Genomic DNA, 14437 nt, shown 5'->3' on the forward strand with positions numbered 1-14437 from the left:
GTCCAGCGCCTTGCAAATTTGACCAGGGACGTTGTTGAGGCAATACATCAACAACTGTCAGAAACTTCCCTTATGACACTTCAGAATAGGATAGCGATTGATATGGTCCTGGCAGAGAAAGGTGGAGTGTGTGCTATGTTTGGAGATCTATGCTGCACTTCTATCTCTAATAACACAGGGCCAGATGGATCACTCACTAAGGGGTTAACGAAACTTAGGGCATTGGCGAAAGAATTAAAAGCCCAGTCTGGAGTCTCCAATCCTGTTTTATCCTGATTACAGGGAGTGTTTGGGAGATGGAGCACATTGTTAGGACAACTTTTGCTGGGTTTGTTCATTTCTGTATCAATTTTTATCACTTGTGGCTGTTGTTGTATTCCATGCATTCGAACGCTGGTCACGAGGACCATAGAGAAAGCCTTTGCTGACCGTGATGAACTGCCTCCGAAATATCAAGCTGTGCAGGCTGTGGAGCAAGACTATCTCACATTACAGGAGACGGAGAAAGTTGCTGAGATCGATCTGGAGTCTGAAGGGGAATGTGATGGGAAGGAGGGATTGTGAATTAGATTGTTACACATATAATTTTAACCTTGCTTGTAACCCAAATATTATAACATTGATTGTAACACAAACATTATTAATCAGATTGTAGACCATATGTTAACTTGGGTATTTACTAATGTACGGGGGGTTAGCTAGTTTTTTGCTTGGGGGCAAATGGGATGAAACTTGTAAACGGGCAATGGGATCGGGGTGACGGATGGGGGGTGTACGCAAAGGAGGGTTGGGGGAGCCCTCGCCCACCAGCCGAACTGCCCTGTGAACAGAACCCGTATAGAGCTTGGCAATAATAGGCGAACTAATGTAACGCGGTGGTAGCATAGTCAGGGCGAGATTGTCCTCTAAAGAGGACAAAGGAGGGATTGTAAGGTAAAACATCATGAGATGGGAATGTGTAGGGAGTTACCCTGTACAGGGCAGTAACAAGAAGGGGAGGTGTCCTTGTACTCCTGTTAGGTAAAACATCATGAGATGGGACCGGAGAAGGAGTCACCCAGTACTAAGGAGTAACAGAATACATCCTTGTACTTACAAGATAAGAGAGACATTGATGGATTGAGAGGCAGGAAGCTAGCAGGGAAAGGATAGCAACAGTTTTAGTCATTGGACAAGTAATGATATGATGATGTTCTAAGCATGTATCCAAGGGTATAAAAAATCACCATTTTGCTGATAACGGCAGAATGCATTCTCCGACTAACTTGTTAGTCGCAAGTGTTACAATCCGGTAATAAAGAACAAAGAACCCTGATTTCGACTCAGCCTGGTGTTTGTCTCACTCATTCATGAACAAAGCAGACCTAACACTAGGGAGTAATCAGCATGGTTTTGTCAGGGGTAGATCATGCTTGACAAACCTGATTGAGTTCTTCGAGGGGGTTACAAAAAAGGTTGATGAAGGGAAAGCTGTGGATGTTGTCTATTTAGACTTTAGTAAAGCTTTTGACAAAGTTCCCCACAGGAGGTTAGGAAAAAAGGTGGAGGCATTAGGTATAAATGAGGAGGTAGTGAAATGGATTCAGCAATGGTTGGATGGGAGGTGTCAGAGAGTAGTGGTAGAAAATTGTTTGTCCAATTGGAGGCTGGTGACTAATGGAGTTCCTCAGGGATTGGTCCTGGGTCCACTATTGTTTGTTATATATATATTAACGATCTGGAAGTAGGGGTGGAGAATTGGATAAGCAAGTTTGCGGATGATACAAAGATTGGTGGTGTTGTGGACAGTGAGGAAGATTACCGTAGATTAAAAGGTGATTTAGGAAGGCTGGAGGTGTGGGCTGAGAAATGGCTGATGGAATTTAATACAGATAAGTGTGAGGTGTTACATTTTGGAAAGGCAAATCTAAATAGGTCATATGCATTAAATGGTAGGCTATTGAGATGTGCAGAGCAACAAAGGGATTTAGGAGTGATGGTAAATAGTACCCTCAAGGCTGATACTCAGGTAGATGGTGTGGTGAAGAAGGCATTTGGAATGTTGGCCTTCATAAATCGGAGTATTGAATTCAAGAGTAGGGAGGTTATGATGAAATTGTACAAGGCATTGGTGAGGCCAAATTTGGAGTACTGTGTTCAGTTTTGGTCACCAAATTATAGGAAAGATAGAAACAAAATAGAGAGAGTGCAGAGAAGGTTTACAAGAATGTTGACAGGACTTCAAGGTTTGAGTTACAGGGAAAGGTTGTGCAGACTAGGGCTTTTTTTCTCTGGAGCGTAGAAGATTGAGGGGGGACTTGATAGAGGTGTTTAAAATTTTAAAAGGGACAGACAGAGTAAATGTGGATAGGCTTTTTCAATTAAGAGTGGGGGAGATTCAAACTAGAGGGCATGGTTTAAGATTGAAGGGGGAAAATTATAAGGGGAACATGAGGGGAAATTTCTTTTCAGAAAGGGTGGTAGGGATGTGGAATGAGCATCCAGAAGACGTTGAGGCGAGATCATTGGTTACGTTTAAGGATAGACTGGATAGTTACATGGAGAGGAGAGGACTGGAGGGGTATGGACCGGGTGCTGGTCAGTGGGACTAAGAGGGTGGGGATTTGTTATGGCATGGACTAGTAGGGCCGAACTGGCCTGTTCTGTGCTGTAAGTGGATATATGGTCATATGGAATGCTCCTTTTGCAGAATGTGTGTCTTCAGGAAAGCCAGCAGTATCCCAGATAACTTCATCTGTAAGAAGTGCATCCAGCTACAGCTCCTGACAAGCCAAGTTAAGGAATTGGAGCTGGAGTTGAATTAATTCTGGATCATTTGGTAGGCAGAGGGGTGATAGACAGGAGTTAAAGGGACATTATCATACCTAGGAGGCAGGAGGAGTGTAAATGGATGACAATCAGGAGAGGGAAAGGGAACAGGTAGGCAGTGCAAGGCACCCCTATGGCTATCCCACTCAATAACAAAGTATATCACTTTGGATACTGTTGTTGGGGGGTGGGGGGGCGGGGGGAAACAACCTACCAGAAACAAGCCATAGAGATCAGGTCTCTAGTACGGAGTCTGGTCCTGTGGCTAAGAAGGGAAGGGAGAAGAAGCGAGCTGTAGTGATATGGGATTCCATAGTTAGGGAGAGAAATAAAACCTTCTGTAGAAGAGACTGAGTATCCTGGATGGCATGTTGCCTCCCTGGTGCTAGTGTCTGAGGTATCTCAGATTGAGTTTACAGCATTCTCTGGAGGGAGAGTAAGAAGCCAGATGGCATGGTCTATGTAGGGACCAATGACATGGGTAGGAAGGGTGAGGAAATCCTGCAAGGAAAGTTCAGGGAGTTCGGCACTAGGTTGAAGGATAAGACCTCCATGGTTGTGATCTCAGGATTGCTACCCGTGCCGCGTGCTATTGACGTTAGAAATAGGAATATAATGGTGGTCAAGACATGGTGTAGGAGGGAGGGCTTCAGATTTATGGATCATTGGGCTCTCTTCCGGGGAAGGTGGGACCTGTTTTGACAGGATGGTTTTCATCTGAATTGGAAGGTGACTAATATCCTTGCAGGAAGGTTGGCTAATGTTGCTCTGGTGAGTTTAAACTGGATATGCAGCGAGATAGGAAGCAGAGCACCAGAGCAGATAGAGTGGAGGCATGAAAAGATTATGTTAAAATTGCATGCACCTTTAGAAGACATGCAAGAAGTATTGTAGGAAAAGGCATATGAGCTTAGACTGCAGATTGGCATGTGGAATTAGGACATTTTAGCCATTAGTGAAACTTGATTACCACTGGCAGCTCAATGTTCCGGCCTTCTGTTGCTTTAGACGCAATAGAATGCGGGGAATGAAACGTGGAGGATTGGTGTTGCTCATCAGGTAAAATACACAGCAGTGCTCAGGCAGGACAGACCAGAGGTCTCATCCACTGAGGCTATACGAGTAGAGCTGAGGAACAGGAAAGGTATGACCATACTCATGGGGTTGGTATTATAGACTGCCCAATAGTCAGTGAGAATTGGAGGAGCAAATTTGTAGAGAGATAGCAGACAGCTGCAGGGAACATAAGGTTGTGATGGTATGAAATTTTAACTGGGACTCCCATACTGTAAAAGTGGAGAGAGAGAGAGAGATTCCAACTAGAGAGTGTGCAATACTGGATCTCCTACTGGAGAACGAGACAGGAGAAGTGGCAGAAGTATGTGTAAGGAACATTTTGGGCTCAGTAATCATAATGCCATTAGTTTCAAGTTAATTATGGAGAAGGATAGCCTGGGCTTTGGGTTGAGATTTTACATTGGAGAAAGGCCAATTTTGAGGAAATGAGATATGATCTGGAATGCGGGATTGGGATAATTTGTTTTTGGACAAGGATGTGTGAGGTAAGTGGAGGAGTTTCCAAGGTGAAGTTTTGAGAGTACAGAGTTTGTATGTTCCTGTCAGGATCAAAAGCAAGGTTAGAAAAGGCATAGGGAACCTTAGTTTTTGAGGTTTATTGGCCCTCTGGTTCAGAAAGGAGAGGTGTATACCAGGTATAAGCAACATGAAGCAAATGAAGTACTTGAAGAGCATAAAAAATGCAAGAAAAAACTCAGGAAGGCTAAAAGACATAAAGTTGTTTTGGCAGACAATGTAAAGGAAAATCCTAAGGGTTTCTACAGATCTATTAAAAGCAAAAGGTTGTAAGGGACAAAATTGGTCTCCTTGAAGATCTACGTGGTTGGTTTTGAATGGAGCCAAAGAGATGCGAGAGGTCTTAAACATTTTTTTTTCACCAGTATTCACTAGGCAATGGGCACATAGTCGTAAGGAAGTAAGGAAAGCAAGCAGTGAGGTCATGGAACCTATACAGATTAAAGAGGAGGTAATGCTTGTTTACTTCAAGCAAGTAAGGATGGATAAATGTGCAGGGCCTGACAAAATATTCCTTTGGACCTTGAGAGAGGCTAGTGTAGAAATTGCAAGGGCTCTGGCAAAAATATTTAAAATGTCCCTAGCAACAGGTGTGGTGCAGAGGATTGGAGGGAACGTCACGTTGTTCCATTGTTTAAAAAAAAGGCTCCAAAAGTAACCATAGATATTGTAGACCAGTGAGCCTGATGTCAGTAGTTGCAGGTAAATTAATGGAAAAGAGTTAAAGAGATCGGATCTACAATTATTTCGATAGCCATGGACTGATTAGATAAAGTCAACATTGCTTTGTGCATGGTAGGTCATGTTTCTCGAGGAGGTTACCAGGAAAGTTGACGAAGGAAAGGTTGTGGATGTTGTCTACGTGAAATTTAGTAAGGACTTTGATAAGGTCCCTCCTGGGAGGTTAGTCAGGAAGGTTCAGATGCTAGATATTGATGGTGAAGATCTGAACTGGATTCGACAATGGCTAGATGAGAGAAGACAGAGAGTAGTGGTGGATGATTGCTTCTCAGATTGGAGGCCTGTGACTAGTGGTGTGCCTCAAGGATCGGTGCTGGGACCATTGTTGTTTTTCTTCTATATCAATGATCTGCATGATAATGAGGTAAACTGGATCAGCAAGTTTGCAGATAACACTAAGATTGGAGGTGCTGTAGACAGTGAAGAAGGTTTTCAAAGCTTGCAGAGCGATCTGGGCCAGCTGGAAAAATGGGCTGAAAAATGGCAGATGGAACTTAATGCAGACAAGTGTAAGATGTTGCATTTTAGGAGGACAAACCAAGAAAGGACATACAAGGTAAATGGTAGAGCATTGAGGAATGTGGTAGAGCAGAGGGACCTGGGAATACAGATACATAATTCACTGAAAGTGGCATCACAGATAGATAGGGTTGGAAAGACAGCTTTTGACATATTGGCCTTCATAAATCAAAATATTAAGTACAGGAGTTAGGATGTTATGTTCAAGTTGTGTAAGAAATTGGTTAGGCTATAGTTGGAGTATTGTGTGCAGTTTTGGACACAAAACTGATATCAATAAGATACTAAGAGTGCAAAAAAGATTTACAAGGATGTTGCCTGAACTTCATGAAAGTTACAGGGAAAGGTTAAATAGGTTAGGACTTTATTTCCTTGAGCCTTTAAGAATGAGAGGAGATTTGATAGAAGTATTTAAAATTATGATTGGTATAGACAGAGTAAATGTAGATAGTTTTTTTTTCCACTGAGGGTAGGTGAGATACAAACCAGAGGACATGGGCTAAGAGTGAAAGGGAAAACGTTTAGGACAGTGGTGAGAGTGTGGAACAAGCTTCCAGCTGAAGTGGTGAATACTGGCTCAATTTTAACATTTAAGAGGAATTTGAATAGGTACATCGATGGGAGAGGTATGAATGGGTGCAGGCCAGTGGGACTAGGCAAAAAGAATGGTTTGCCACAGACTAGAAGGGCCGAATGGGCCTGTTTCAGTGCTTTAATGTTCTATGGTTCTAGGGTTCTATTTACTGGTAAATTTTACTGGAGTCTCAAACAGCAGACACCCAGTCCATTTAAATATAGTGGAGGATTTAAAGGGACATCACACTGACGATTTAAACGCTGAGCCACTGGGCCATGAGGCTTCAGCTCCCTACCATCCTCCTGGCCAACATACAATCTTTGGAGAACAAATGTGATGAACTCCAAGCCAGACTTCAACATCAGAGGGAAATCAGGGAGTGCTGTGTATGTGCTTTTATAGAAACATGGTTAAATGCACACATTCCAAGCACAGTGCTGCAGCCTGTGGTCTACACCCTCCACTGCGTTGACCAGACAGTGGCATCTGGAAAACCCAGGGAGGTGGCATTTGTGTCAACATCAATTCATCATGGTGCACAAATGTAATGGTCATGTCCCAGTCTTTCTCCCCCAAACTGGAACATCTGGTGATCAAGTGCTGCCCATTCTACTTGCTGAGGGAGTTCGCAGCCATCATCCTAGTCACAGTGAACATTCTGCTCCAGTCTAATGTCAGGCTGGCACTGGAGGGATTGAACACCGTGATTAACAGCCATTACACTGCATATCCTGATGCCTTCCTGATCATTGTAGAAGACTTCATCATGCTCACCTGAAGAAGTCTCTTTCAAATTACCACCAACATGTCTTGTGCGAGTCCAGACAAACCAACACACTCGACCACTGTTACAACACCATGAAGAACTCCTACCGAGCCATACAACAACTGCACTTAGGCAAGTTTGTTCACCTGGCTGTGCTTCTATTCTCGGTGTACAAGCAGAGACTGAGGACCGTAGCACCAGTGATGAAGACGACAAAAATATGGTCGAAGGAGGGAGAGGAGCATCTGCGGGATTGCTTTGAATTGGTGGACTGGACCATTTTCAAGAACTTATCCATAGACTTGAATGATTATGCGCCCACACGCACATACCGGGTGTGGCCCAACCTGAAGCCTTGGATAAATCAGAGGATTCTCAGCCTGCTGAGGATGAAGTTAAGGGTGTTTAAGACAAGTGATCTACTGCTCTACACGAATTCCAAGTACAATCTGCAGAAGGCCATCTCTGAGGCAAAGAGGTAATTTCAGAAGAAGAGAGAGACAGATACATGACAGCTATGGCAGAGAGTGGAGTCCATTACAGTCTACAAAGCAAGGGTGAACACCATGGATGGCTGTGATGCTTTATTTCTCGATGAGCTGAACACCACCTATTCTGGCTTTGAGAAGAGGAACTCAACAGTGCCTACCAGAATCCTGCAAAGGCTGAGGAACCTGTGATATCTGTCTGTGAGAATGACGTCAGAACATTATTCAAGAAGGTGAACCCTTGCAAGGCATCAGACACTTGGCAAGGTACTCAAAATTTGCAGCAACCAACTAGCTGGAGTTCTTACAGACATTTTCAACCTCTCATTACACCAGAAGTTCCCACCTGCTTCAAAAGGGTATCAATGATCCCAGTACCCAAGAAGAGTAGTGTGAGGTGCTTCAACAACTATCATCTACTGTGATGAAATGCTTTGAGAGGCTGGTCATGGCCAGAATTAATACATACCTAAGCAAAGGTCTGGACCCACTGCAATTCACCTATCATCTCAATTGCTCCACAGCAGAGGCAATATCACTAACTCTCCTCTCAGCTCTGGATCACCTCGAAAACAGCAATACTTACTGCTGCTCTTTATTGACTACGGCTCAGCTTTCAACACCATTATTCACTCAGCGCTGGTCACAAAGCCTCAAATTCTGTGCCCCTGTACTCCCCCCCATCCCCCACAACTGGATCCTTGACTTTCTCATTTGAAGACCACAGTCAGCCCAAATTGGAAACAATGTCTCCTCCTCACTGATTATCAACACAGAAGCACTTCAAGGATGTGTGCTTAGCCCACTGCTCTACTCATTAAACAACCATGACTGTGTGGCCAGGCATAATTCCAAAGCTATCCACATTTGCTGATGACATCACAATGGTCGGCAGAATCACAAACTGTAATGAGGAAGTGTACAGAAGGGAGATAGATCAGATGGTTGAGTGGTGTCACACCAACAACCTTGTGCTCAATGTCAACAAAACCAAGGAGATGATTGTGGACTTCAGGAGGGAGTCAGGGGAACATGACCTATTCCTCATTGAGGGGTCAGTCATGGAGAAGGTCAAGAACTTCAAATTCCTAGGTGTCAACATCTCCAAGGATCTGTCCTGGAGCCTCCATATTGATGCAATCACAAAGAAGGCTTACCAGCAGCTATAGTTTATGGAGATTTGGTATGTCACCGAAGACTCTTGAAAACTTTTTACAGGTGTACCATGGAGAGCATTCTGGCTGGTTGCATTACTGTCTAGTATGGAGGTGCCAAAGCTCAAGACAAGAAAAAAACTCCATGGGATGTTAATTCAGCCTGCAGACAGGCACCAGTCTTCACTCCATCGAGGACATCTACAAGAGCTGGTGTCTTAAAAAAGCAGCCTCTATCCTCAAGGACCCCTACCACCCACACCATGCCCTCTTTACTCTGCTAGGAGCCTAACGATGAGAGTGATGCTTTGACATTTACTAACTCTTGGCCAAATAATTCACATAGTTCTGAGTTGCAGAAACAATTGAAATCACAGGGATCTCCAAAGAAGAATGGGAATGGAAATGGAAGGAAGAATGTGGAGGAGCAGTAATTGATTGAGATTTGAAATGATGGTCAAGTTGTTGGTGCCATGAGGGCTGTGGAATGATTGTCTGAACATGGAAAAGTTTTTTTTTTTTGTTATTGGACAACCAGCTGGGGAGTGGGGGGGGGGGGGGTGTGGATGACTCTGCATCTTTCGAAGTCATCCGCCACTAGTAGTTTTGACCACACCTGGATAATAGAGGGGGGAACCACTTGTGTTTTTTTTAATTAGGGTTGTTTTTTTTTATATATAGCGTTATTTTTCTTTTATTATTTAATTTTCTACATTGGTAGTTTAAGGGTTTTTTTAGGAGCTTATACTTTGTGTAAGGGTTTGTTGTGTTGGGTGCCATTCCAATGGGAATAATGATTAAATTAAATTTCGCGACATTTAAGGTTAAAGGGATTAATCATCCGATAAAAAAGGAAACGTGTGTTGGACTAAATTAAAAAGGTGAAGGTGGACATTGCATTTTTACAAGAGACTCATCTGATGGAGAAGGAACATATGAAGTCGTGCACTATTTTAAAAAAAATTATTGCTGTCAGGTGGTTTATATGAATGTTTACACTGTGATGCTTCTGCAAAACAACAAATGTCGTGACTTGATCATGAGAATACATTCTGATCGTGATTGGACAATATTTATTGTCTGGCTCCGATTGAGGTGATGGTGAGCTACCTTCTTGCAAATTCTCATCTTATCATAATGCTGTTGAGAGGGGAGTTTGAGGATGTCCACCCAGCAGCAAATAAAGGTGCCCGGCTGCCCTTATCTTCATGGCAGAACAGACCATAGGATTGGGAGATCCTTTTGTAATAATCCAGGAGAATGATTCAGTTTTGTAAATTGTATACGTGGTGGACAATGTTCAATGCTCATTGAAGTAATGGATGTTTAAAATGATTGATAGGGTGCCAACAAAGGGAGGTTTTGATCTGGGTGGTACTAATTTTCAGTCATTAGAATGACATTATCCAGGCAGACGTTGAGCATTCCTTTCTGATGCTGATTTTTCCCTCATAGATGATGACATTATATTTGTAATTTTCTACCCTTTGGGTAACCCTCATATTTATAGATATTTGAAATGTGATCATTTATTGGCATATACATAAGTACAATGTACATGTGCACCAAAGTTTTTAATTGCTGTGACCACACGGGACACAAGCTACACAAGTGGTTCTCAACCTCTTTCTTTCCACTCACATACCACTTTAAGTATTCCCTAAGCCTTAGACCAGGGGTGGGTGTCAAACTCAAATTCACAGAGGGCCAAAATTAAAAACTTGGACTAAGTCGTGGGCCAAACTATATATTTATTGAAAATTTTCCACATCTGCATGTTTTCTCTTCTTTCAACATATGTAATGTTAAACTTTTTCTTATTAAAATAAATGTTTAATAATAGTTTTGGTTAAACTCTTTCCAGAAGAAGCATTAACACATGAGAAATAAAATATTCAATAAATAATATTTCTCTATAGCCTTTAAGCTCCTTTTAAATGTATTCTTTTTCACAAGCCAACAAGTCAAAAAAATAACAACTTGCTTCAATGACAAACAGGTTTGTCTTTTAAAATGATGAACATATAGTCTCCCTCCCACCTGTCTTGAAAGGTCCTGTTTTCTGTCTTTCGTTTGGCCATTTTTCGTAAGGGGTTTATTACATGTGAGTTGGGCAACAGGTCGCAGATGCTAATGAAAGTAAACAGAGGAGGTGGGGACGATTAGCGGGCTGACACCAATGCATTTGCAAAGCATTCTGGGATTTGTAGTATTAGCTGTGCATGCGCGGCGGCCAGCTCGAATACATATTTGATATGATCTTGCGGGCCAAATATAATTATATCACGGGCCAAATTTGGCCTGTGGGCCTGAGTTTGACATGTGTGCCATAGGGGATCTGTGATTAGTAAGGGATTGCTTAAGGTGGTATGTGGGTGGAAAGAAAAAGTTTGAAAACTACTGTTTTAATTGTACCTAATTGAATCACTACGTGCACGGTTTCCTAACTCCAGAGGAAATGGGCCAATGACAATTTTCTCAAGCAAAATATTTCAGTAACAATTGGATCTAGAGCAGTGATTCTCAACCCTCCCTTCCCACTCACATACCACCTTAAGCAATCCCTTACTAATCACAGAGCACCAATGGATTATTTAAAGTGGTATGTGAGTGGAAAGAAAAAGGTTGAGAACCACTGCTCCACAGTTTCGTCCATTATTTCCTGCAGCAAACCAGGTACTGCATCTGGACAAGATAATTTATCCTCTTTTTGTAACTAGCCTTTCCAATACCTCCTCTTTGTCACTTTTTATCCTGTCCAAAATCTCAATTAGATCCCACTTTGCCACACCTTGTTACTTTGCAATCAGTAACAGCACAATAGACACTTTGGTTGACCAGAGTTAATCTTCCTGCATTTGTCTATAGCCTTTAATGTCCAGCTATTTTCAGATATTATGAGAATATCTACCTTCACCATCCCCTGAGCCATTGTGTTCCAGATTCTTGTAAAAAAACCCATAAAATAATTAGCTTGGCATCAAAGCCCTGCCCTTTGCTTTCATGACTAGATTTGCCTAGTAGACATTAAGCTCTTTCAGGATTCCGTGCACATTACAGCATACAGGCCCTATAGGCATGTATTGATCAAGACCTCTGATTCAGGCAGACATTTCAATCACCAAAGAAAACAAATGTTCAAAATGTAAGTGAACACAAAAATACACAACTTAGATCTCCATTTTCTTTCTGCCCAGACTCACTGAGCAAAAAAGCTACAATTCTCCTTTTTTTTTTAACATTGACAATATTTGTTTTGGGTGCTTTAAGACAGTTTTAGTGCAGCCTCAGAACATCTTCATATGATACACAAGAACATAAGGTAAAAGAACAAGAGTCAGCCATCTGGGCCCATTGACCCTGCTCTGCCGTTTAAGGAGATTATGGCTGATATGGCCATGAATTCAACTCTACACTTACATGACCTTTAATTCTCTATCATTGAAAAATTTATCAACCTTTTCTTCTTCTTTTTCAATACTCTTGAGTTTTATATGTAAAATGTACTTGGATAATAATAATATTCAACAAAGTAGATATACTATAACATATGGCTACAAATAACATTGAAAAAGACAAAAAAGAAAAAAAAATGTAAAAATTATGCTAATAATCCAACCCCTCCCTTGTGAACTCGTTGGTCGAACGTGTGTGTTCCACTACTATAAAAAGGAAAACAACCAAACCACAAAAAGGGATCTAAATAATCTTAAAAATTATGAAAATATGAAAAGGACCCCATAAACTTACAAAGTTAAAGTTCATTTCAGGAGTAGAACCTCTAATGTTTTTCCAAAGTCTGGCATGCCATCGAATCAGAGAGCCATTGAATATGAGTAGGAGGGACAGCATCTTTCTAAATCATGAATATAGCTATCAACCATTTGAATACATTAACTAAAGTATCCTCTACTGCTACACTGGGCATAGAATTCCAGATTCAACACACCTTGGACAAGGCAAACAAGGATTTATTACTATTAAATACTAAATAATTATTTCATAACAAGAAATGTTAAATAAAAAAGGAATTGGAATCACAAAAACCTGTAATGTCACCACATAAAAATTCCTATTTTTGTTTAATCTTTCCAGTTTCAGCAATTACTACATAGCCCTGTCACCAACTGCATTTTAAAAAAAAGATATTTTGAAACTGCAGCTTTTGAAATATGATGCAGTTCCAAAAAATAGACCATAAAGCGTGCCAGATGATAAGAGCGAGTGGGGGAGAGCAAGAGAGGGTGAGCGAGAGAGTACGAGATATCAAGGTTTGATTCCACAGCAATAACCAAATTCTTTTCATGACTTGCAAACTTTGTGTTAGGACATTGCCTTGGAAATTCTTCGACACTTGGAAAGGAACATTAAATTAATACTATGCAGTCAAGCAATGTGATTTCTCAACACTTTGTCACTGCAACATTCAATAGTTTATGAGGTCACCGCATCGTATATTGCAGAATTAACGTGGTGAAATATTTTCCTTCTATGGATAGGTCTGGTTCACATTAGGCTTCAGGTGTCATTCATGGGAATGGGATCAGTGAAGGGAAGAGGTCTTAAGGTTGAGACATGGCATTTGAATGGGGAGAAGGGGCAAGGGAATAGATCCTGTTCTCCAGAGTTACGCTGGGGTGTCAGCACAAAGGAAAGTTATAATCAGTTGCTTTCAGCCAAAGAGAGTTGGTAGTTCTTTCCACGATGAGACTCAGGCTCAGGATTGGTTGGGACAAGGAATCATGACTAACACTGGCTGGGTTTGAGGAAAACGATGAAGTCTTATACAAGTCCACTTTAATAACAAAGTAGACTTCACAGATGTGCAGGTTTGTTCCTGAACAGATAGGCCACACTCAGAAGTCCAAGAAGATAATTTTGATGGAAGCCACACTCACGTCCCTATTTACATCAATGGAGTTGTTGTGGAATGTGTATCAAGCTTTAAATTCCTTGCTTTTCAGTGAGTACTGATCAAGAATGAAAATAATGGCATTAAAAGTTAAAACATTTTAAAACAATTAAAATAATAAGAATTGATTTTCAATCATGTTCTTTTGTCAATGCCAACATAACATGATTGATAAAATCTACTTTCAAGAGTTAAACACAACAATTATTTCCAACTCATACTGGAAATTTAACTAAAACTATTCCTGGCATGACTTGAGTTTGCTCTTTTGATGTAATTTTTTTTGTATCAGACTTAGATCAAGCACTGGAGTGTGGCTACTTAGTTGGCCACTCTTAGAAAGACCAAGAGGTTAATGACACAGTAGGCTTTCCCAATTTCTTTCATTTATCCTTCTGTGAAGCCCATCCATTTTCATCTGCAAATTATAACCGCATAACGGTTTACAGCACGGAAACAGGCCATGTCGGCCCTTCAAGTCCGTACCGATTCACTTGAACAACTCCACTAGCTCCTCCACAAACATGGGCAACAAAATTCCAGTAATCCTTTTTAAAGAAAAGATTATTGTTAGCTATCACAAGTTCTAATAATGCAGGTCAGCAAATGGAAAATCAAGGAATATTTTAATGGATAATCTGAATAATACCCGTAAAATGAAGAGTCATTTAAGTTTATATTTTTAATTTCAATCTCAACAACCACACCATACCAGTTCCCATCACTTCCAGAGCCCGAGCCTCATCAAGTCTTTGACCTTTAACTCTTTCTCTCTCATAATCCATTCCCCAAGCCTTCATCCAGTACACCTTCATTTTCAAGTGTTGTAGAGGGCCTATGATCAAATTGTCATCAGCACATCAATAAGGATGTCAAATC

General features: G+C 41.3%; 1 protein-coding gene across 2 annotated transcripts in view; it reads right to left on the minus strand.

Annotated features, from left to right (window-relative positions):
* ascc3 (activating signal cointegrator 1 complex subunit 3) overlaps nucleotides 1-14437 on the minus strand; it is a 484134-nt gene that overhangs the window by 212164 nt on the left and 257533 nt on the right. The gene's annotated exons all lie outside the window — the stretch shown is intronic.

This window comes from Narcine bancroftii, chromosome 6 (assembly GCF_036971445.1).
Source record: "Narcine bancroftii isolate sNarBan1 chromosome 6, sNarBan1.hap1, whole genome shotgun sequence".
In the NCBI taxonomy this organism is placed as follows: Eukaryota; Metazoa; Chordata; class Chondrichthyes; order Torpediniformes; family Narcinidae; genus Narcine; species Narcine bancroftii.